General features: G+C 37.2%; 2 pseudogenes; both read left to right on the forward strand.

Moving 5' to 3' along the window:
* The first annotated feature begins 4,189 nt into the window (after positions 1-4,189).
* On the forward strand, positions 4,190-6,952 carry LOC120185845 (annotated as a pseudogene).
* On the forward strand, positions 6,891-9,514 carry LOC120185783 (annotated as a pseudogene).
* Positions 9,515-24,387: the final 14,873 nt, after the last annotated feature.

A 24,387-nucleotide genomic window follows, 5' to 3' on the forward strand; every position in this document is an offset into this window, starting at 1 on the left:
ACACACACATTCTCCATAGCGTATGTTGCTTACGATGAGCCAAACAGACACAAGTTAGGGTTATGATCATGGTTATGCACTGGATTAAGCACAACCTCCATACATCTTCTAGGTTGATCACTGTGTAACTCTTCAGAAGATTGTATTACAGGTAGAATATTTGTCAAGGTAGCGGTGCCACAGTTAGACTGATCTTCTCATTTCCTACCAGCATAAGGAAAAAAAATCCTTCATCGAACACAACATGTCTCGAAATGAAGATTTTCCCACTATCATCTAAACATTTGTATCATTTATATAAAGGGTTATATCTAAGAAATGTGCACCGTTTTGACCTGAAATCCAACATATGTTGGTTGAATGGCCTTAAAAAGGGAAATCAGGCACACCCAAAAACCCTGAGGATGGAATAATCAGGAGTTTGCTTATAGAGAACCTCAAAAGGAGACTTGCCCCCTAATACCTTAATTGGCAAACAATTTATTAAATACATGGCTAAAATAAATGCATGACTCCAGAAATTTAAGGGTAGTTCAACCTCAGCTAGCAGTGCTAATCTCATTTCAACAACATACATGTGTTTCCTCTTGGCTTTCCCGTTTTATTCAGACGTACTTGGAAAGGAAATCCTTTATTGTACACCATTTGTAAGGAACCAGCCTTTGAGAGCTTGATACTTTTCTCCTTCATCAGTCTGAACAACTTTGATTTTAAAGCCAAACTGAACCTCTACCATCTTGTAGAAGTTTAAAACAAATTGTATAACTTCATATTTCCTTTTAAGTAGATAAACCCAAGTATGCATACTGTGCACATCTATAAAGGACACATACTACGAATAACCATCAGCAGAAATAACAGGTGTTAGACCCCAAACATCTAAAACAACTAATTAAATTGATTTCTTGTATTCAGTTAAGGAATTACAAAATGGCAATTTATGAGCCTTGCTTTGTAAACATGTTGTACATACACAAGACATCTTATTTTTGCTAGAACTGACATTACAAGTCTTCATTACAGCTCAAACAACAGTCATCGAAGAATGACCAAGGTGTTTGTGCCACAAGTCTATTAAACTCAACACTTTCGAGACATTATTCAACTTCCAGCTTGAGTCCTTCACAATGTGTGGCAGCAACATATACAACCCATCATGTGTGAGCCTCCCTTTTAACAGGATCTCCTGAGTTTGTGTCTCCTTCACAAAATAGTTAAATGGGTAAAACTCTATAAACACCTTATTGTCACGAGTGAACTGTGACACATACAGTAGGTTCTTCTTTATGTTTGGCACATGAAGCATATTTTATAACAACAAAGGCTTCGATTTGCTCAACAGACAAGATTGTCTTATATGTGAAATCTTAACACCCTCTCCATTTCTCATAAATAGAGTATTAATACATGTGTAAACTATACCAGAGTTGAAGACAAACAAATCATTGGTAACATGATGTGTAGCTCATGTATCTGGATATCAGACAACATCAGCAGGTTTAGTTGAAGCATTGACTGAAGGAACTGTGGAAACAAAGGCAACTGGCGAATATGACATTCAGGAACCAAAAGAGTTCTTTCCAGTAGTAAAACCAAACAATGGATCACTGGAGGCTACATTCATATGGGGTATTGACATTGGATATGCAACTTGAGGAGTGAACAAGTGTCCATTCTGATAGTATGGTACTAAACCAAATGATTGCATGCCAGGAAAGACTGAATTAACACCTGGATGACAAAAGAACATAGGAGTCTGGGCAAAACCAGGATTTATCAAGTGATTATATGCTTGCATGCAGACAACAATTTGTTGTTTATCACCCGAAAAGGCACATAATTTTTTCCATCTTTCATTAGCTGATGCAGTAGAGTCAGGCACCGCAGAATACTCTCGATCAAACCTATGATAACACTTCTATACAGTGTGGCTAAACTTTCCACACAATTGACATTGAGGTCGATTACAACTGTTGAAATGACCACGACCTCTACCTCAGAAATTGTCACTTTGTTGAACCCTTACTGAGTTTGGCTAACTGAGATGTATAATTACTAATGGACTTCAACTCATCTTTATCACTTGAATTTACTGTCATATTAACCGAAGCACTTTCATATAAGAAAAGCTTCTATCGAGCTTCATAATCAAGGATCATCTCAGTTAGAACATCCAATGACAGAGAATCACGAAAGGCTATAGCAATTATGGACTCAAATTCCATGGACAAACCGGCCAAAAGAACACTAACATGTTCTTGTTCAATCACTAAACTTTCTGCTGCGTTTAACATATCACAAATGGACTTAACTTTTGCCAAATATTCATTTATTGTTAAACCAGCCTTCCTTTGCGAGTGAAGGCTATGTATGAGGGCTGATATATTTGCACTAGACCTTTTACCAAAGAGTCGTGAAATAACACTCCAAATAGCAAGAGTTGTCATGAGATGAGGGAGAACTTATGTACTCACCAGTGAGATGAGGGAGAACTTTTGTACTCACAGTGGTTAAGAGTCAAGATGCGAAGAGTTTATCTTGCTGCCTATATACCACAAAGGTTGAGTTCTCTTCTTCTTGCCCTGAATCATTCATGACAAACTCACTAGGAGCAGAAGTGTTAGTAGACACATATTTCAATAGACCGTATCCGTCAATAATCAACATTACTTGATGCTTCCACAAGAGGTAAGTGCTTTCAGACAATTTCACAATGTCATGCTTAGGAATATATTGAACATTCAAACTAACCGGAGAGGATGCCATAGAAACCGATCAAGTAAGCACACTAATCAAGAAATCGAGAATGATCTTTGTACCACAAGACCTTCAAGACTTGTAACCACCTTCAGCACCTAATTGTCACCCCGAAGGAACTGACTTCCACGCATCGTGAAAAATGCAAAACAAACCAAGTAGCAAATAGCGAAATAAGACTCAAGGATTTGGCGACTGATACCATGTTATAGTATCATTCTAAGAAACGATGAGCGTTGTAAAGAGAACAAGCTTAAGGAAATAAACGAGAGAACAACTTGTATGCAAAAACTTCATTCATTTCATCATGACTCTCTCAATTATGGATATTTATACAACTGGTCAGAACAATCCAAAAAGCTTAACAGCTCATAATCACCTCAACTAACACTTAACAACCTAACTGCACGTGAAGGATTAGTTAAAACGACACCAGCTCCAGCTCATACACCAACATTGAGATAATATAAAAAATCACATAATTCAGAAAATTTAAGTTTTATTAGACACTTAATTCTTAAATTATATCCTAATTTTTAGATTGATCTTCAATTTTTTATAGAAATAATATGTAAACTATCATTTCTTCTTATTTTATCTTATACAAAATCAAATAAGAGCACCTCGTATGTCATGTTATGATTTGATAGTTTCTTTTTTATTAGTTCAGAATGATTACAAGGTAATATATTTGTATATATTCGAAATACTCTTAATTATTTAATAATGAATGCTCAAACATTCTTAAAGATGACGTGCTCAAACCCATGACCTTTATTCATTTAATCACTAACGTCGTCTTATTCGTGCTAATAGACAATTTAAACAATATTTTTGAACAAAATCATATTAAGGACCAATCTAAAGTTAAGAAATTATTCAGGGATCAATTTAACAATAAAGATCCATTTATGTGACGTGACCTCCACGAAAGCAATGAAAGAAAAAGTGAAAAATATCTCAAATTTCCCATATAAACCAAACTAATATTTTTAATAAAAAATGGCAAGTTGGTCAAAACTTGGATAGTTGTGTTGCGTAAATGGTAATCGGTGTAATTGAATAACAGTTTCTTTATCACAGTTTCTCATGTAATCAGGGCATCACTCTCCGTCTGTTTCTTCTAATCTGCAAGTTTTTTGTTCTATATGAACCTTTTATTTACCCTTGCAAAAAATCTCTCCTGAACTTATAAAATGTTCTGAATCCTTAAACTTTGGTTTAGAAAGTTTTAGTTTTTCTTTTCCTTTCAATAGGGCGCTTCTTTAGTACCCTATTTTCTCTTTTGAGAAAGCAATCTACTTCTCCAGACTCAATTAGCCCACCTTATCTTCCTTCCTCTGTGTTTCTCTTTATGTTATGAGAAATAAAGTGTAAATATTTTTTAGGAGATTTGATTTCTCCATTCTTTTGAAGGAACCTTAAGAGAGACATGGAAGCTGTTTTACAAACCAGAGGGCTTTTTTCACTGCCGCCAACTCCAACCAGAGTGAGAAGCCTTTTGAACCCATCACAAGGCTTAAAGAAGAGGCTTTTCGCCACAAAACCCTTAGGCCTTAATGGTTTATCTCTATCTTATGAAAGAGTTCCAACCATTGTAGCAAAACCAAACGGTTTATCCCCTAAAGGGAAGAGCTTTATTTGCAAGGCTGAGGCTGCTGCTGCAGCTGATGGGCAGCCTTTGTATGGTGAACCTCAGCCCCCAAAGTTTATGGGTATTGAGCTTGTGACTCTTAAGAAGATTATCCCTCTTGGGTTAACGTTTTTTTGCATCCTTTTCAATTACACAATCCTTAGGGATACGAAGGATGTGTTGGTGGTGACGGCTAAGGGAAGCAGTGCTGAGATTATACCATTCTTGAAGACATGGGTTAATTTGCCTATGGCCGTTGGGTTCATGTTATTGTAAACCAAGTTGGCTGATGTGTTGCCAAAGAAGGCTCTTTTCTACTCTGTTATTGTTCCATTCATAGCCTTTTTTGGTGCATTTGGGTTCCTATTGTATCCTCTCAGCAATTACATCCACCCTGAGGCACTTGCTGATAAGCTTCTTGCAGTTCTTGGACCCAGATTCCTTGGTCCTCTTGCAATTATGAGGATTTGGAGCTTCTGTTTGTTCTATGTCATGGCTGAACTTTGGGGCAGTGTGGTCATTTCTGTTCTGTTTTGGGGGTTTGCCAATCAGGTGAATATATCATCTTATGGAATTGATAATATAAGCTTGTTGGTTTTATCTGTACCGATTCTTGTGTCAGACATTAGTAGCTTTTAATTGAAGATTTGTAAATCTGATAGGGTTTGGAATTTTTTATGCATTCCTAGTTGGTATTGGTTTAAGCTTTTGCCAGTATAAGTACATATCTAAGTCATCTAGTTGCTTCCTTTCTGTATTTCAAAACTAGTTGGCATCTTCAAGATATGTTTGTATCAATGATTTTGCTTCTTTTGATTAGTTCTGATTGATTTCTCTATTTAGAATCTAGTCTTTCTGTTTGGTTTTGCATCTATGAAACCTTTACATGATTTGAGAATTAAAGCTGTATTTACCTACTGCTGCATTTTTCTTGTGCAGATAACGAGTGTAGACGAAGCAAAAAGATTCTATCCTCTGTTTGGACTAGGAGCCAATTAGCCCTCATTTTCTCTGGTCGGACGGTTAAATACTTTTCTACTATGAGGCAAAATTTGGGTCCCGGAGTTGATGGTTGGGCCATCTCCTTGAAGGGAATGATGAGCATTGTCGTACTGATGGGGCTTACCATCTGTTTCCTGTACTGGTGGGTGAACAAATTTGTTCCTCTTCCCACACGTAGCAAGAAGAAGAAGGTAATCCATTTTTGAGCTATTTTTCCTGTTCGTCATATTTGTTTACCGAGATTCTTAGGTTCCGTGATCTGCCTGTTTTATTCCAAACGTTCATTTCAAATATTTTTAGTTGAGACATTGTGAGTTTAAATGAAAAAACTTTTCACCATGCCTATGTTGTATATGCATTGAAAGTGATGAAGCCGTGTTTCTTTTTATTGTCAATTGGTTTGCAGGAAAAGCCTAAGATGGGAACAATGGAGAGCTTGAAATTCTTGGTGTCTTCCGAGTACATTCGGGATCTTGCCACTTTGGTGGTTGCATATGGTATTAGCATCAACCTCGTTGAAGTTACTTGGAAATCGAAGCTCAAAGCTCAGGTAAACCTATTTGGTTATTTTTCTGCTCTTCTCTTTTGTTCTTTTTATCTTTTATATCATAACTGGCTCAGTAACTAATGAGTCTCCCTCCATATTGCAGTTTCCGAGCCCAAACGAATACTCCTCTTTCATGGGTGACTTCTCAACTGCCACTGGAATTGCGACATTCACTATGATGCTACTAAGTCAATTTATTTTTGACAAATACGGATGGGGAGCCGCAGCCAGCATTACACCCACTGTCCTGCTTCTGACCGGAGTTGGTTTCTTCTCCTTGATATTATTTGGCGGTCCTCTTGCACCAACTCTTGCACAGTTTGGCATGACTCCTCTTCTTGCAGCCGTATATGTGGGTGCCATGCAAAACATTTTCAGAAAAAGTGCAAAGTACAGTTTATTCGATCCTTGCAAAGAAATGGCCTATATTCCTTTGGACGAGGACACCAAGGTTTGGAATCTTTATTCACAATTCGAACTTCGATTTTTTCGTGCAACTTCTGGTTGTTTAACTTAGAATGTATTTGATGCTCTCTTTAGGTTAAAGGGAAGGCTGCGATCGATGTCGTTTGCAATCCACTGGGGAAATCAGGAGGTGCTCTGATTCAGCAGTTTATGATCTTGACCTTCGGATCACTTGCGAATTCAACCCCATACCTTGGAGGGATACTTCTGGTGATCGTTCTTGCATGGCTAGCAGCAGCCAGGTCTTTGGACACTCAATTCACAGAATTGCGCAGGGAAGAAGAACTTGAGAAGGAGATGGAAAGAGCTGCGGTTAAGATCCCAGTTGTGTCTGAAAGCGGAAACGGTTCTCTTGCAAGCAGTTCATCGCTAAACTCAGCTGCAGGTGACTCGACCGGAAGTTCATCAGAAACATCAACTCCAAGCAATATCTAGAAAAAATTTCTTCCATTTGTAGACCAACAGGAAGAATAAGAAGCTGATAAGATGCAGTGGTAGGTGACCGTTGGCTCTAGAACTTATTTTGATTTATACAAAGAACATTAGCCGCGAAAGCAAAAATGGTCAACTTTGTTTTAAGTCCATTTCCTTGTATGTTGAGCTTAGTGTGTGTTTAGTCTTTGTATCTTGTAGAATTTCATTTGTATTCACATAAATTGAAACCCTTTTTTGATCTAAATTCATTTGAGTTTTGCTCGTTAAAACTTAAATGATTCAATTTCATATCTTTTAGCTGTATTGTGAGCGTTTTATTCATAGAGACCAAGCATTTGTGGTAAACTTGACGACTTGTGTACGTGGTTATGTTCATGTATTTTCTCGACGGACTGAGAAATGTTAAGCTCAAGGTTGATTAATCGAGCCTCGATGGACTGAGAAAAGTTATGCTTCTTTGGTATTGCTTTCCATGCTCAGGGTAGAGTTGCAGGCTTCAATTTCTCGAGAAACAACCAAGCAAAAACGAAGGTTCACGTGTTCACTCTACCACATTGCAGTTGGCTTAATGTATACGTCTCATTCATTCTCATTATATCAATATGGACATTTCCCAGCAAAAGTTTCTTTGTTTTTGTTCCTCCATGTTAAGCTTGCTTAAATCATTTTCCTTGGGAAAAATAGTCAGACCTAATGGATTCTCACATTCCTAAGTAAAAAAAAAATCGATTTAGAACTGTACCTTGCCCTACATTCATGATTCTGCAATAGTTGTATCTGTTTTAACATTTGATATCCAATAAGTATCGGGTTCAAATCGTAACATCAGCAAAACTAGGAGGGTTTGGATTTTGTATAACTTTGATGTCACATAGGGCGTATGCAAACGTACACCAATCCAGCTGCATATCCCAAAACGCTCATGTAGGATAAGAGATATCAGATTCATATTAATTATCTTTGTTCTCCTTTGGGTGAAGCAGAGAATAAGTTCATGTGGTGCCTCGCTGTCACTTGATGGTTTATTTTAGCATTTATGCACATTTTGACTCTACCCTTTACCTCTCTTGTCCATCTTTATCTTTACCTCAGCCTTCCATCAGTACCTAAATAAATCAATCCTCAATCTTAAGCCCCTCAAGTTTCACTTTTTTACCTTTTACTCCCCAGAAAACTAATGTTATATAGTCCTCCAGAAACCTACTTGTCTATTTGAAGCACAATATAGAACTGTTTCCTCTTATAATTCACTCTTCTGGTACTGTGCAAGGTTCAGGATGGATAAGCTAGCTTTAACAGAATCATCCATCGTTACCAGGAAAGCCGAACCAATCCACAGCCGAATGCTGGTTCGATGATGCATGTATACTTGACATGGACTACTTTGTGAAGACAATCTCAGGGATTAAGTCCAAGGGAGTTCGTCCCGAGTTAATAGGCTCGATCATCGTGCATTATGCATTGAAATGGTTACCTGATCTCTCCAGCGATGATGCCGAAAAGGGCCCTACCGGTCTCGAGGAGTCAACGCCGGAGAGTGTGACGGCTTTGTGGATGAAAAAGAGGTTCTTCGTTGAAACCCTGGTGGGAATTCTGCCACAGGAGAGGGATTCCATCCCCTGCAACTTCCTCCTACACCTCCTCTGGATGGCTAACATGGTCGGAATGGAGCCTTCGTACAAAGCTGAGCTGGAGAAAACGATTTCATGGCAGCTTGACCAATCTTCACTGAAAGAGCTCACGATCCCTTCGTTTAGTCACACTAGTGGCACTCTGTTGGATGTTGAGTTTGTGATAAGGCTGGTTAAGAGATTTGCTGGCATCGATACAGGAGCTATAAGCGGCATTGCGGCTGTTAAAGTAGCTAAGCTTGTGGATTGCTACTTGGCAGAAGCAGCTTTGGATACAAATACGAGCTTGGATGAGTTTATAGCACTTGGTGCTGCTATTCCTAGCCAAGCCCGAGCCATGGATGACGGCTTGTACCGTGCTATTGACACTTACCTCGAGGTAAGTTCATATCATTTCCAATTCTTTCTACTTCAAACATTAATTGTTACTAATCAGATTAGATTTAGATTTTGATATAATTTCCAATTCTTTCTAGTTCAAACATTAACGTGTCAATCAATTGCAGGCGCATCCAGGTGTGTCAAAGAAAGATAGGAAGGTTCTTTGTAGATTGATACTGTCAAAAACTCTCACCAGAAGCATCCCTGCACGCTGCTCAAAACGAACGTTTGCCCGTTCTGGCCGTGATTCAAGTTTTGTTCTCTAAACAAACCAAGCTCAACAGGCATGTCGATTTGAGCGGATCATTCAGCGGAGCGAGGACTCCGAACTCAGCCAGACACGAACCCCCAGCTCGGTGCATGTCGAAACGAGAAATCAATGCTCAACAAATAGAGATAAAGAAGCTGAAAGAAGAGCTGGTGAGGGTCCAGAGTCAATGCCTGGCAATGCAGATGCAAATGGAGAAACTAATGGATAAGAGGAAAGGGTTTTTCAGGTGGAGGAAGCCGGGGATAATGCCTTCACTTAAGAGTAGCGTGAGCGTTTTCGAGAGGATTGAAGAAGACAGAGAGACTAACTTCGGGAGGCAAACACCCACGGATGTCTAAGCAAAGTTCGTTCGAGGTAGGACTCCTCCCAAGTGGAGAAAATCCATGTCTTGAATGGATTAATGTAGCAATAATATGATTTGTACCCTAATAAATGTATTTGTATGTTTATTTTTTTTGGTTGTATAATATCAGATCAAACAATTTTTTATTCGAGTCGATCTTTGAATCTTTAGGTCGAAAGTGAAGTTAGGTGTAAATGCAAATTAAAAATAGAAAATACAAAATGTTGTGCTCATAATAATATTAAATCATTAAACTATTATGGTAGTGAAATATTAGTATAAAATAAAAGGATAATAAAACATACATCATTTCATTATTTATCACATTATTAAAAATAGTTAATAATAAAAGTAAATCATTTATTCATTTTTAATTTACTTATTGAATTAAAATTGAATTAATGTTCAGCTCGGATTTTTAAATAAATTAAATTCATGTTGCTTTTGATTCGAGTTCAATTAGATACAATTTTATTTCGGTTCAACTAAAATTTGAGTCAATTTAATTTAGTTGATCCGTCAAATTTTCAATATTTATCCTAATATTTTAACAGGAAGGGATGTTTAATGATATACCTAAATGCGGAAGATCAGTAGGCTGCATAATGGAACCATCGGCATAACCTTGCATAGGTTGCGGCAAATCATGTTGGGGAAGACTCGAAGATTCTGCATCATGACTGAACGGGTACACAAACCATTCTGCCACACAATAGAAACAAAATATAGAAAAACTCCAACACTGTGAACTTGGTATGACATAATATGCATGCGTAATTCGTCAAACGGAGCTGGAAATGTTGTCACATATGTTCTTATGAAATTTATTGTGTAACAAATAATTGATATGTACCTCATGAGGCCTAAGAACAGAGCAGTTCAAAAACATAAATACAATCAGTTTGCAGTGAAAAATATAAAAGAAGATTCCAAAAAAGATTCATCCTGTGGCGGAGTCAAAAATATTTTTTAAAGTGGTTATTTATATGTTTACAAAATAAAATTTTTAAATAAGACGAGTACAAATAAAATTTCAAGATAGACATTGTCAGTAAAATAATTATCTAATCGAAAAAAACTTAGATTTTAGGATAGGCACAAAAAATTTTAAAATAAGCATCATAGATAAAATAAGTGATTAATCGAAGAAAATTTGAATTTAAGAAATAGTCGAGAAAGTTAAAAGTTAGAGAGGTGGGGTATGAAATTCTTTTGAGTGCATGAGATGGGTATGCCAGGGCTCGGTGCCCATTCTTGCCAACTACCACCACCACAGTCAGCCGCAATATATATATCAAGTCTTTATAACGTAAAAAAGATTTGAAGATGGTAATAAATGAAGTTGTAGTGAATGAAGTTGTAATAAAAGAAATATCTGAAGGTTGATCCTCTGCTGATCCTCTGCTGATCCTCCCCAGTTGTCTCCCATCATCTGTCGGCTTCCTAAGAGTTCTCTGTCTCAACTTTCTCTCTGGCTATGTTAGCCGTCTCAAATTGCACTTTTCTCCATCTCTCTCTCTATAAATCGTATTATCATTCATTTATTAGTTTAGAAAACTGTCGTTCTCCTAATGTTAATTTTTCATTCATGTCATTTTCTTGTTTATTTTGGTTTGGCGGTGCTCAAGATATTATTAATTTTAAAATTTTACTAAGATAAATATTTAAGTTATATCGTCAATTTAAAATTATATCAAAGATATTATTAAGAATAATTGGACTTAAAACCCTTGTGAAAGGGTCCAATGTTTAACCACCTAAATTCTTAACAAAAAGTCAAAACTTATATTTAGTTTAAACTGAAATTGAAAACCAAATTAAAATTATATTTTTATTTCATTTGGGAATAAAAAACTAAAATTTATTTTTAAAAATAATATTAAATTTTAAAAATTAAATTTATAATATTTCTTTAGAATAAAATATATGTCTTAAATTATTTAATCATTATTCATTAGAGAAAAACAAAAGGATAGGTGGATTGCGGAAAGGGAAATAGTACAAGGTTTCCCACTTGCCTTAGGTATACTTCATGTCCTGTTTTGCCGGTCTGAGTTCTAGGCTGCATCGTCAATCAAATAGTAGTGCCAAAAAATGCCATTGGGAAAGTTTTTTTTTTTTCAGAATAATGCGGTTTCCACATTTTTTTTCTAGGATATTTTTTACAGTACAATGTTAAAGATTTCAAGAAATCACAGCGTCTTTAGGTAAAATAAAAAGAGAAAATCGCCTCAGAGACCAAAAATACCTTATAATATACGATTTTAACCAACTTTTTTTGGATTTGCCAAAATGACCAATAAAATCGCAACGCGATATCAAAATCGCAACGCGATTTAGAAAATCGCAACGTTAAAAAGAAAATCGCAACGGTCAAAAGAAAATCGCAACGCGAGCTTCCAAGTTCGCAACGCGATTTAGAAGAAAATCGCAATGCGATTGATTGAATCGCAATGCGATTTATAGAATCGCAATGCGATTGAGAGAATCGCAATGCGACTGAGAGAATCGCAATGCGACTGAGAGAATCGCAATGCGACTGAGAGAATCGCAATGCGATTTATAGAATCGCAATGCGATTGAGAGAATCGCAACGTTAAAAAGAAAATCGCAACGGTCAAAAGAATAGTTAAAAAAATTTTGTTTCTTAAGAATTTTCTCTAAAAAGATAGTATCCGCGCGGACGTGTCGAAGACACGTATTACCACGACCACGACCACGACCACGACCACGACCACGACCACGACCACGACCACGACCACGACCACGACCACGACCACGACCCGACCCGAGACGAGACGGCGGCGGCGGCGGCGCGCGAGAGTCCCCCTTGTCCTCTTTCACTCAACAAGGAAGTGCAAAATACAAGCCTTAAATACCATTCCCAATAGTATTTCCAATACTATGTGGGATTGAGCATTACCAACACTTGTTCCAAATATCATTATTCTTCATAAGTTATCATCCATTACAATATGAATTAGTCGTGTTAATGAACCAATATACCTCATTAATATATGGTATTGTTGAACAAAAGAATGATGATGATGATCTTATTAAAGACCATCTAATACGAAAGAATCCAATGCATAACCGATACCTTATTGTGAAACTAATTCACATAGAGGTTGTACGTGAAAAAAAAATCTTTTACTTTTATAGTAAATATCTATCTCAATAATTTTAATATAAAAAATATATTTTTTATTTAATAATAGAATTATTTCATGTATTTATCAAGTTATAATTTTAAATACTTATTAAAATGAATTAATTTATTATCGATAATTCATATTGTAATGGATGATAACTTATGAAGAATAATGATATTGGGAACAAGTGTTGGTAATGCTCAATCCCACATAGTATTGGAAACACTATTGGGAATTATATTTAAGGCTTGTATTTTGCACTTCCTTGTTGAGTGAAAGAGGACAAGGGGGACTCTCGCGCGCCGCCGCCGCCGCCGTCTCGTCTCGGGTCGGGTCGTGGTCGTGGTCGTGGTCGTGGTCGTGGTAATACGTGTCTTCGACACGTCCGCGCGGATACTATCTTTTTAGAGAAAATTCTTAAGAAACAAATTTTTTTTAACTATTCTTTTGACCGTTGCGATTTTCTTTTTACCGTTGCGATTCTCTCAATCGCATTGCGATTCTATAAATCGCATTGCGATTCTCTCAGTCGCATTGCGATTCTCTCAGTCGCATTGCGATTTTCTTCTAAATCGCGTTGCGACTCTCTCAATCGCATTGCGATTCTATAAATCGCATTGCGATTCAATCAATCGCATTGCGATTTTCTTCTAAATCGCGTTGCGAACTTGGAAGCTCGCGTTGCGATTTTCTTTTGACCGTTGCGATTTTCTTTTTAACGTTGCGATTTTCTAAATCGCGTTGCGATTTTGATATCGCGTTGCGATTTTATTGGTCATTTTGGCAAATCCAAAAAAAGTTGGTTAAAATCGTATATTATAAGGTATTTTTGGTCTCTGAGGCGATTTTCTCAAATAAAAATCTTCGGGATCGCTTAGCGTCTGTAGACAAGTTGGCCATGCAGAAGACTCCATGATTACTCGACGTTTTCAATGTAGGGTGGTAGATTACCTAAGACTGGGAAACATGTAGGTGTTTTTTCCAAAAAAATCATCGGTGATCGGTATATTTATCTATCTAACATCGGTCAGATTATATTTTCCGATCTAACACCCGTAGCAGTAAAGCGCGCCCCTGCACCGCGCTATACGCTGATTTGGCGCCACGTGGAGTATAGCGCGCCCCCTGTCCCGCGATATATGGTCATTTGGCGCCACGTGGGTATAGCGCATCCCATGATCCGCGCTATACCTGGTTATCTGACATGTGGGGTATAGCGCGGTGCAGGGGGCACGCTATACCCCTAAATACCCGCCCGTCCACATCTCAATCCTCCCTATAAATACCTCATCCTCAATCACTTTTATCACACCAAATTCTCTCAAATTCTCTCAAATACTCTATCTTTTTAAGGTATATTTTATAATATTTTTAATATTATGTATTTAATTTATTTAAGTATTTTACTTTATTTAATATTTTAGTAATATAATTCTTTTACAGATATATAATGGAAGGCAGTCTACTTCGCTCGGATGGAAATCATATATCTCTACACTTTGCTGATACCGTAACATTTTAACGTTTTAATTTAATTTAAATTATTAGTAATAATTAGTTGATTTATTTAATGCATGATTATTAGATTAAGAATTAATTTTTGTAATTATTTATTTTTAGGAGAAGGATCGTGTATTAGATCCTTTTATTAGGAATCTTAAGTTAGTGATACCCAACCGTGTCTTGCCGTATTTAGTAGAGACTGGATTCGATTACATAGGTAGATATCATAGTCACTGTAAGATAGAGCCATACCTGATTTCTGCCTTAGTAGAGAAGTGGAGGCTGGAGACCCACACATTCCATCTTCCGTGCGGAGAGTGCACGATCACGCTTGAGGATGTTTCTATGCACCTGGGGCTTCTGGTGGATAGAGATATGTTATCGGGGATAGCTTCCGGTTCTTGGACTACTTTGTGTCGGGATAGTCTAGGATGAGGTTAGGATAGCTTCCGTTAAATTAGTTAGATGCCAATTTTCGGGAGTTAAGCGCAGACGCCTCTGAGGATGAGGTTAAGATGTATGCACGGGCATGCATACTGCAGCTGATAGGAGGGTTGCTGATGTCGGACAAATCGCGCAACCTAGTTCACTGCATGTGGTTGCGACATCTTAGCGACTTTCGTCACGCCGGATTATTCAGTTGGGGCTCGACAGTTTTGGATTTGCTGTACAGGGAGATGTGTGGAGCCACTGACTACAGGCATAATGCTATCGGCGGATATCTCTTGCTGCTGCAGTCTTGGGCATGGTATCGATTGCCCTTTTTATGTCCCGTTGTGAAGAACTCATTCGTATTTCCACTACTTTTGAGGTAATTATAAAACTGATTTTGTATATTAATAATTTTATACAGCGTATAATAAATTTTTTTCCTTGAATAGGTGGTTTACTGATAGGAAAAATCATCAAGAGCTACCTGATGATTTAGAAAAAATTAGGGTGCTAATCGATCAGAAGGCTAGCACACAGGTATGAATTTTAATGTTTAAAAATTGATTTTAGATTATAGTTATATAATTAGATTATTTTTTTGATAAAAATTATATATTATTTGTTTTAGTTTGAATGGGTGACATATTCTACTGATGATGTGAGGGCGGTAATCCCACATGAGTTGAGGGGTCCATTAGATGTTTGGATGGCGATGGTCCCTCTGATCTGTTATGCGACCGTCGAGTGGCACTCCACTGATCGCGTGCTCCGGCAGTTTGGTTGTTTTCAACCAATTCCGGAAGCACCTCGTAATATGGACGAGTTGCATAGCTTAGATAGACGCGGCAAGACATATACAGATTGGCTGGTGAGGCATCATGAGTGGGTCGTGTTGTGGGAGGATCGACATCGGCGCCTTCCACATAGAGAGCCCATTTTTACTGACTTCTTGATGTATGCTGAGGATTATTATGAGTGGTTCAACAGTAACGGGAAACTGTTTCTACTTCCCGAGGATGCACGAGGGCAGACCTTTCCACGACGTAGACAGAGACGTTCACCGACACAGCACCATCGTCCCCCGACTCGTGGACGAAGAGAAGGTGCTTCCGGTTCATCCTCAGCTGTACCAGCAGGACCTTCACAGCAGCCACCGCAGCCAATTATGATGCCGCCATCACCTTTCCATTACTAGATGCCGCTGCCGCCGCCTTCACCTGGTTTTATGACCCCGCCGTCGCCACCATCATAGATGATCCCTCTTGGAGGCTATTATGGTTCTATTTTTATAGATCATACTTGGGGTTCATATGCTGGATATTTGGCGGGTTCAACCTCATCACCCATGGCCGCAGTACAGACACCTCCTGTACAGTTTTCACACTCAGCGATGTCTGGGTTTTCCCAGTTTTCGCAGGCCGGTGGGATAGTCAGTCATACACCTCCAGGGTCCTTATTCTATAGAGGTGCTTCATCGTCATCAGCTCCTCATCAACCTAATGTATCTACTCAGGACGATGACGATGGTGATGATGATGACAGCGAGGAGTCAGAACCAGTTATACGAAGAAATCCTCCTTGAGACCGACAGCCACCGCCTTGCGGAACACATTCACGTCGCATGCATCGATAGATTTTTTTTTTATATTTGTATTTACTTTATTTTGTTAAATTGTAATTTTTTTTATTATTTCTCATTTAATACTTACTTTATTTTGTTAAATTTGTTGGACTTTTTTTAATGTATTTCAGTTAATTTTGTTTATTACCATTTAATATCAGTTATTGTAATTTGGTTATCATTTACCATTTAATACTTATTGTAAGTTTGTTGTATTTAAAATTATATCCAAATACCAAATACCAATTTGGTTATTATTAACTTGAAGTAAATGCAAATTAAAGTATAAGAATTATTATTTGATAAACAAATACATCATTTCCTCATCAATTATTACTTGATGACAACAGAAGTTGACATGTTTTTCTCGTGTGTCCTGGGTTTCTACAATGCCCACATCTTCTGTCTTGTCTAGATCTTTCTCGAATATCCATATCGCAATGAAATTCGATTGGATTTTAGACAACCACGCTCCCTTAATAAACTCGAATTTGGTACAATCGGAAGCCAATCTTGAACCTCATCAGGGTCTTTATCATTACCTATGGGGAAAACTCAAATTTATATACCCTAAAAACTTCAGATAGTAGGTATACGGGATCCACAAAATGGTTATAGTTTTGACGTGTGTGCGAGCAAGCTGCTATCACATGAGAGCATGGATACTTCAGAGCTTGAAAAAACCCGCAGTCGCACGTTCTGTCCCTTAGATTTACTCTTAACGACACAGCTTCAATCCCTTGAAGAGGTCGCGACAACTCTGTGACACGAAACATTTCATGCCTTATAGATAAGATTGTTACAGACATTCCATTTGATGTAGCAATTTTTTTCTGCATATCTGCAACTAATCTAGGGTAATAGACATGACCGCCTTGCATCCAGGTTTGAGCTTGTCCCCCGAGCTTCGCAAAAAGCACCCCCAAACGAAAATATGTAGTTTTTACCAAAGTCGCTACAGGTAAGTGACGTGCACCCTTTAAGGTTGAATTGATTGTCTTAGCCAAGTTGGTCGTCATGTGTCCATATCGATATCCACCATCATATGCGTTCGTCCACATTTCTTTATCGATGAGGCTGATGTAATCGTATCCTTCCTCGTTCTTCGCCCGCAAATCTTGAAGCATTGATTCAAATGTTCGAGGAAGTAGTTCGTAACCTGATCAAAAAATGTATAACTTACTAACTTGCTTTCTTTGCAAAATTAAAATGATCAAAAAATGTATAACTTACTAACTTGCTTTCACTTACCCATGCGCACAATTAATTGTCGCTCAACATTCTTCTTGTACCTTCCATGATAGTTCGCAGCAATGTGTCGGAGATAATACCTATGCTGGACAAAGGGTGGTTGCCACATTGGACCCAAAGACTCCATTGCTGCTTTGATCCCAGCTCCGCGATCTGAAATGACACAGATGTTTTCCCTCGTGATAACATGTGCACGTAAATTTCGGAGGAAAAAAGCCCAAAAATCTGTATCTTCTCCTTCGACAAGAGCAAAAGAAACTAGAAGAATGTTGCGATTGCCATCTTGGAAAACTGCCAATAATAAAACTTGTTTGTATTTTCCATACAAGAAAGTCTCGTCGATTTGGACCACAGGCTTGCAGTATTTGGCAGCATTAACACACTGTGGGTAACTCCAAAAACCCCGGTAGAATTGGCATCGATCGCGAAGAACTCGATCATTATGGTATGCATAGGAGGTTTTGAAGTCCACAATTGTCCCAGGATTCAACGTCCGCACCAGCCTAAACCAACCTGGAAGTTCGTTGTAAAAAACGTCCCATTCACCATGAAGTTTGACAATGGCATTTTGTTTTTCCAACCAAGATTTTTTTATAGGAGATAGTGTACCCACACTGCAATTGTATAGCTGAAATCAACACTGCAACAGCTATATGAGAGCTTGCTTTTACCATGGGCATGATGGCTTGGTATATCACTTCAGAGTCCAAGTTGGGATGATCTTGGTTGACCCCTCCAGCACAACATGTGTGAGGATCGTTGTATATTGTTAGTTCTCATATATTGTTTTTCCTCTTCATTTTCGATACGCGAACCATCCAATTACATTCGTTTTCGCGTCGGGCATAATAGCATACATATTTTTCGGTCGTCGATCGGTTGACTCTGGACTGAACAGAATTACAGATATTGTAATTTTTGATAGCCATCATCGCTTCTTCTTTGCTTGAAAACTCCATGCCTAAAGATAACTCACCATTATTTATTGATGAGTAATATCCATAGTCACCGAGATGAGGCATATCCGTAAATTTTGGCCCGTACATTGCACCATAATCAGCTTCATACATGTGTGCAGGAGGGTCAGTTTGTGTCACATTTCTTGGTACTTCATCTACATCATCATCATCGGAGTTGAATTGCGGTGATTCTGGGTGAATGAATAGTCCAGTCTCAGCACCATTCGCACCAGGCTCAAGAAGCGGTTCTTCTGGTGGAGATGATGGTTCCTCCATGCGCTCCACATATAGGTCGAAGAACCTACTACTTGCATGTCTTCCCCTTGAACTAGAAGGAATATCAACATTGAGATCGAAAAAGCTCGCAGTCGAATGTCTCCCCCTGGAGCTTGAAGTCATCGTGTCAAATGGAAACTACACAGATGGTTGTGTCGATGGCATCTCCATATGGTCAAAGATTTGCAGATGAATGTCTTCCCCTTGAACTGGACGCGGTGTTTTCATACGGATTGTTCGTAGACCCACCTCGGTACATATCGTAAGGAGTTGCGGATGAATGTCTCCCCATTATGGCATTAAAATCATTACACATTACTGTAGTCGGGCTGTCAACTTGATCATCTTGTTCAGTTAGCCCATAGTGGGAGCTTAATGATTGACCTCGAACAGCACGCACTTGAACAAAATATGCATACATCTCAATAGCGGCATCTGAATAATTACTTTGAGCTTCAACCATCATTTGAACATCATCATTGTTAGAAAGTTCGAACGCTGTATAAGTTAATGGCAACAATGATGTTGGAAATCTGTACTGCAACGACGACATTCTTCTACTACTTCCAACATGAATCTTCCTCGAAATCTTCGTTATCAGCTCCTCAAGAGTTATGTTTCTCTTGAATGATATTTTAACACGCTCATTTGATACGAAAACAACGCCGGTTTCATCTTCTCGAATTTCACCATCATAATAAACAATAGCTGAAAGTCGCGTCATTCTTTGAGTTTAAAAGTGCGGCAATATTATATCTGCAAAAAGAATAACTGAAACAAACCTGATTAAATAAATTATATATGAACAAAAATATAACACAATACATTTTTTACACATCAACGTAAATAATTTAAATAATATAATATTATATTATTATATGCACCGCAAAACTATTTCGACGTATGCTCCCGCTTTTCAATTTTACAAACATAAAAATTAATTGAAAATAATTAGTATAATATTTTTTCAAATAATGATAATAAATAAACAATAAGTATAATTAAAAAATTATAACAAAATTATCTTATAACGAAAAATCGCACGAACTTCTAAATCAAATATGAAAAGATTGCCAGAATTATTGTTGACGGAATTGTTGTATTAATTTATAAGTTGTGAGGAGAGATGAGAGGAGATGTGAGAAACGTAACCGGAGGAGGGTATTTATAAACATATAAGGTGCGGTACCTGCACCGCGGTATACATAATTATTATATAGCGCGGACCAGGGACCGCGTTAAATATAATTTTGGTACGGTGTATAGCGCGGCTCCTGGTCCGTGCTATACCCCTACGTGGCATATAGCGCGGTGTAGGGGGCGCGCTATACCCCACGTGTAACCCAGTCAGCGTATAGCGCGGTACAGGGGGCACGCTATACTCCACGTGACGCCAAATCAGCATATAGCGCGGTTCAGGGGACGCGCTTTACTGCTACGGGTGTTAGATCGGGAAATATAATCTGACCGGTGGTAGATCGGTAAATATACCGATCACCGGTGATTTTTCGGGAAAAACACCAAACATGTAAGTATTAATGGAAATATTAATTATTCATTAATAACCAGGTTGGTTGGTGGTTGGTGGTTGAACGAAAAATTGTAATAAATATCCAGTATGTTATAAAATGAGGTGTTTTGATTGTGAATTGAGGAGTAAAGTAGTGGTGAGGAAAAGAGAGAAGAGGCAAAATCTGGAGAATAATTGAAAGAGTAAGCATCCAAGAAAAATTGTAGATAAAATTTTGAACAAAATTTTCTTCCAATCTATAATATGTAAGTATTATTCGAATAAAATTTTATTTGTATTCAAATAAAATATGTCTATTTCGGAAAGGTTTTTAAAATATTATTTTTAATATGCTCGAGTTGCATATATAATGTCTTACTCAATACTATAACGACCCAGCTTAAACTCATTCGCCAACCATGATAATCTCACACGTGACCCTTTTGTAAATGTTTTTTTCTGGAACCTTCCCAAGGTACGCCCTACATATTTCAAACACGTCCTGATCATTTTTTCCCACTACTGTCATTCCATTTGTAGGCACCCCGAGTTGTAAAGTCACATCCTCCAAAGTGATCGTACATTTACCACACGAAAGATGAAATGTATGAGTTTCTGGTCTCCACCGTTCAATTAATGCACTGATCAAACCGGGAACCAACCTATATTCTCTTACAAATGTGACATCGTAAAAGCCCACAATTTACAATTTCTCGACAATACATTTATTTGCTTCTTATAAGTGTTCACTCGACTACGAATGACTCGTTATTCGTCATTTTGCAATTTGTTAATCCATGTAATTATAATTAATTCATCGTTCTCAAATAAAATATATTATTCAATCATAATACCAGTGCTCCCAAATGAATAGAAATGTGTCGAGTATCTAGTCTCAAAAGAACATTTTCTTCTGTCACGCTTCAACAAAACTATAAAAAAAATTAAATATTTCAAATTATAATATTAATCATAATTAAATAAAATTTAAATAAAAAAATATGCTAAATCAAAATAAATTGTCTAATTAATTTATATTTACAATAAAAACAATAAAAAACAAAACCAAAAAATTAAACTAAACTTACCAAACCACTCAAATACGATTTAATATGTAAAATCAAGGTAAATACTTCAATAATTTATATTACTCAATAAAAAATAAAAAAATATTTTAAACTAAACTTACCAAACAACTCAAATACAATACACATATGTAGACTGCATATGAAGATTGTTCAACTATTTATTTATTTATTTATTTATACATGCATGGTATTTCTATCTTTACTTTTAATTTTTCTAACTGCCGGAGGTCTTTCACGGAAGCTGCTCTCAACCTGGTATTGGGGGAAGCCTACTATCCTACATCCCCCTTACCCCATTGCATATGGGAATAGGGTTTTATTGTTGTTGTTGTTACCAAACAACTCAAATACAACTTAATATGTAAAATCATAATAAATAGTATAATAATTATAATTTAAATTAAAAATAAATATTAGATTAAAAATTACATGAAATTTTTAAATTAACTTACCAAACCACTCGAATACAGTTTAATCTGTAAAATCAAAACAAATAGACTTATTAATTTATTTTTTTCAATAAAAACACAAAATAAAACAATAAATTTTAAACTAAACTTACCAAGTAACTCAAATACGATTTAATATGTAAAATAAAAATAATTAGTCTGATAATTTATATTACTAAAAAAATAATGTAATAATTTAAACTACACTTACCAAGTTTTACTCAAATACTACTTAATATGTAACAACCCGAATATTTACAAAATAATATTTAATTGAAATTGGAGGTTAATTGTGAAAATTGGTAAATTGTTGGTGACTAAATCAAAATTTATGAGAGTTTATAGGCCATTTTAGAAGTAAAGGAAATCCAGGGACTAAGCCTTGAATTTACCCTAAAACTGTCGGCAGCTTTGGGTGATTATAAGCGTGCATTTGGTTCTGATTTTCAGAACCAAAATGCTCCCAATTTTCCTTTCCCGTACGTCGTTTCCAACTCCGATTCCGACGCCGTCCAAATTTCGATCGTCGTTTTAAAACCACCGTTGTGTTCATCATCGAGCGTGGAACAAATCCTTCAATTTAATTGAAGCGAAACGCTACCAAACGTCGGGAATTTACAGTCAAAGTCTCGATATTTTTGTTAGCTCTATCGCCGGGAAAATCTTAAATTCACCGCCGATCGTTGCTCCGTTTACGACACCTCCTGCACCATCGTGTTCCTTGTGTCGTTTCGAGTCCGCCGGTGTCAACCTTGTTCGCCGTCGACGGCGGCACGTGAGGAGGTGGAGCAGTCAAAGATTCAGTCGAGTTGAAATCGAGCTCTCCGCCGTTCAAAAATTTGAACCGATCTTTGTAAGTATCTCGAAATCGCTTAAAATAATTTTTATAAATTTTTCCAGAATTTTTAGACCCCCGGAGGAGGCCTCACGCGCCACACGCACTGCCGTATGGAGAGTGGAGGGCTGGAAACCGGTTTGACCGGTTCGAATCGGTTTGACCGGTCTGACCCGACCGACTGACCCGACCAGACTGTTGACCGTTGACCGTGACCGTTGACCGTTGACTTCCTTTGACCAAAACTTAAAATGGCTTTGACCGACCCTTAAACGACCATAAATCTTTTCTGAGTATACCTATTCTGATAGTTTTCGTCGTCCCGAATCCGTTTCCGAAGTCCGTTTCATCAAATTTGAACCCGAAGACCTCCAAATTGACGGTAAAAGTGGTTGACTTTGACTTTGACCAAGAATCTGAATTTTTGAAAATTCATACTTTATGTTTTTCGACGTCCTGATTCCGATTCCGCAATTCGTTTGGCCAAATTCAGACTCGAAATACCCCAAAATGATAGTCAAACCTGAAAAATGCTTATATACTTAAGAATTTTAGCTTTGAACAATTAAGTAAGATTTGGGGCGGATTAATTATTATTGTTTGAAGGTACAAGAGACTCTCCGGATCGTTCGACAGCTCGACCTAGCTCTTCTATATCAGTTAAACCACGTATACCAGTATTCACCCGTTCAAAAATTGTAGCAGAGCGTGGTGAAACCAGCAATCAGTAGATCTACTATCTGAACCCATTATCGAGGTGTGTTCCTGTTTACTACATAATTTTTATATGTTTTGAAATATAATACATTGAAATCTATGGATTATTATTGTTGGTACACCGATTTATTGTTGATGATTTATGGACTTTGATGACTGTATATGGATATTGATTTTGGGATGGATTGAACTACAATTGTATAGCTTTGATCAAGCTAATAAACGGGCCTAATGTGACTCTTGAGGGCCCCAAGATGTTTCATTAGGTCGGCTTTCCTTTGCTGTGTGCTTAGGGTAAGCTATATGGACTTATTGACTTGGGCTTAAGGATACAAGCTTCATAGCCTATCCTTAAGTCGGCTTTCTTTTTGCTATGTACATAAAGTAAGCTATATGGAAAATAATTTTGGGAACTACTGATGGTGTACCAGAAAAGGGTTTAAACTATGATTTTCAAAAGTTAAAATCTTTTACTAATTTGTGAGATTTATTGGACTATAATTTGTTTAATGTACCTATTGTGATTTTATGGTAATGTTGGGACACACTGAGTCTAGCTCACCTTTCGAAAATGTTTTTCCCCTTTCAGATACTGTTGGTTAGATACCTCGGTTCGAGCACTTGGAGGATCAACATATCTCTTGAAGTATATCTGATTATAATATTTTAAACTTGCAAGTTGACTTTATTCTGGTGACATGGACCTATTTTAAAGTATTGGATTTTATAATGATGATACTTTTGCTATTACTATTCAGTTTATCGTGGTTTTGATTTTTAAGATATGTTTTAAATTAATTTATTACTGATTGGTTTTATATTTAAGAGTTGAGTTTTAATAGTATAATTTATTATAATTTCATGTCATGAATAATGTGGTTTTACATTGATTGGATAACGGTTTTGGAAAATGTTTTTGTGATCCACTAGACTTAGTCGAAACGCATAGGCCGGGTCTAGGGGGTTACATTTATTGGTATTAGAGCCTTTGGTTTTTAACCCTCGGACCGTGTATGAGTCCATATTGAAAATACGGTTTTGAAATATTTTACAAAACAAGTTACAAAGGCCATGTCACAATATTATTAAGATTTTTAAATTGTGTTCGAGACTCCAAGTGCTTATCTAA

This window comes from Hibiscus syriacus, unplaced genomic scaffold (genome assembly GCF_006381635.1).
Source record: "Hibiscus syriacus cultivar Baekdansim isolate YM2019G1 unplaced genomic scaffold, ASM638163v2 tig00113124_pilon, whole genome shotgun sequence".
In the NCBI taxonomy this organism is placed as follows: domain Eukaryota; kingdom Viridiplantae; phylum Streptophyta; class Magnoliopsida; order Malvales; family Malvaceae; genus Hibiscus; species Hibiscus syriacus.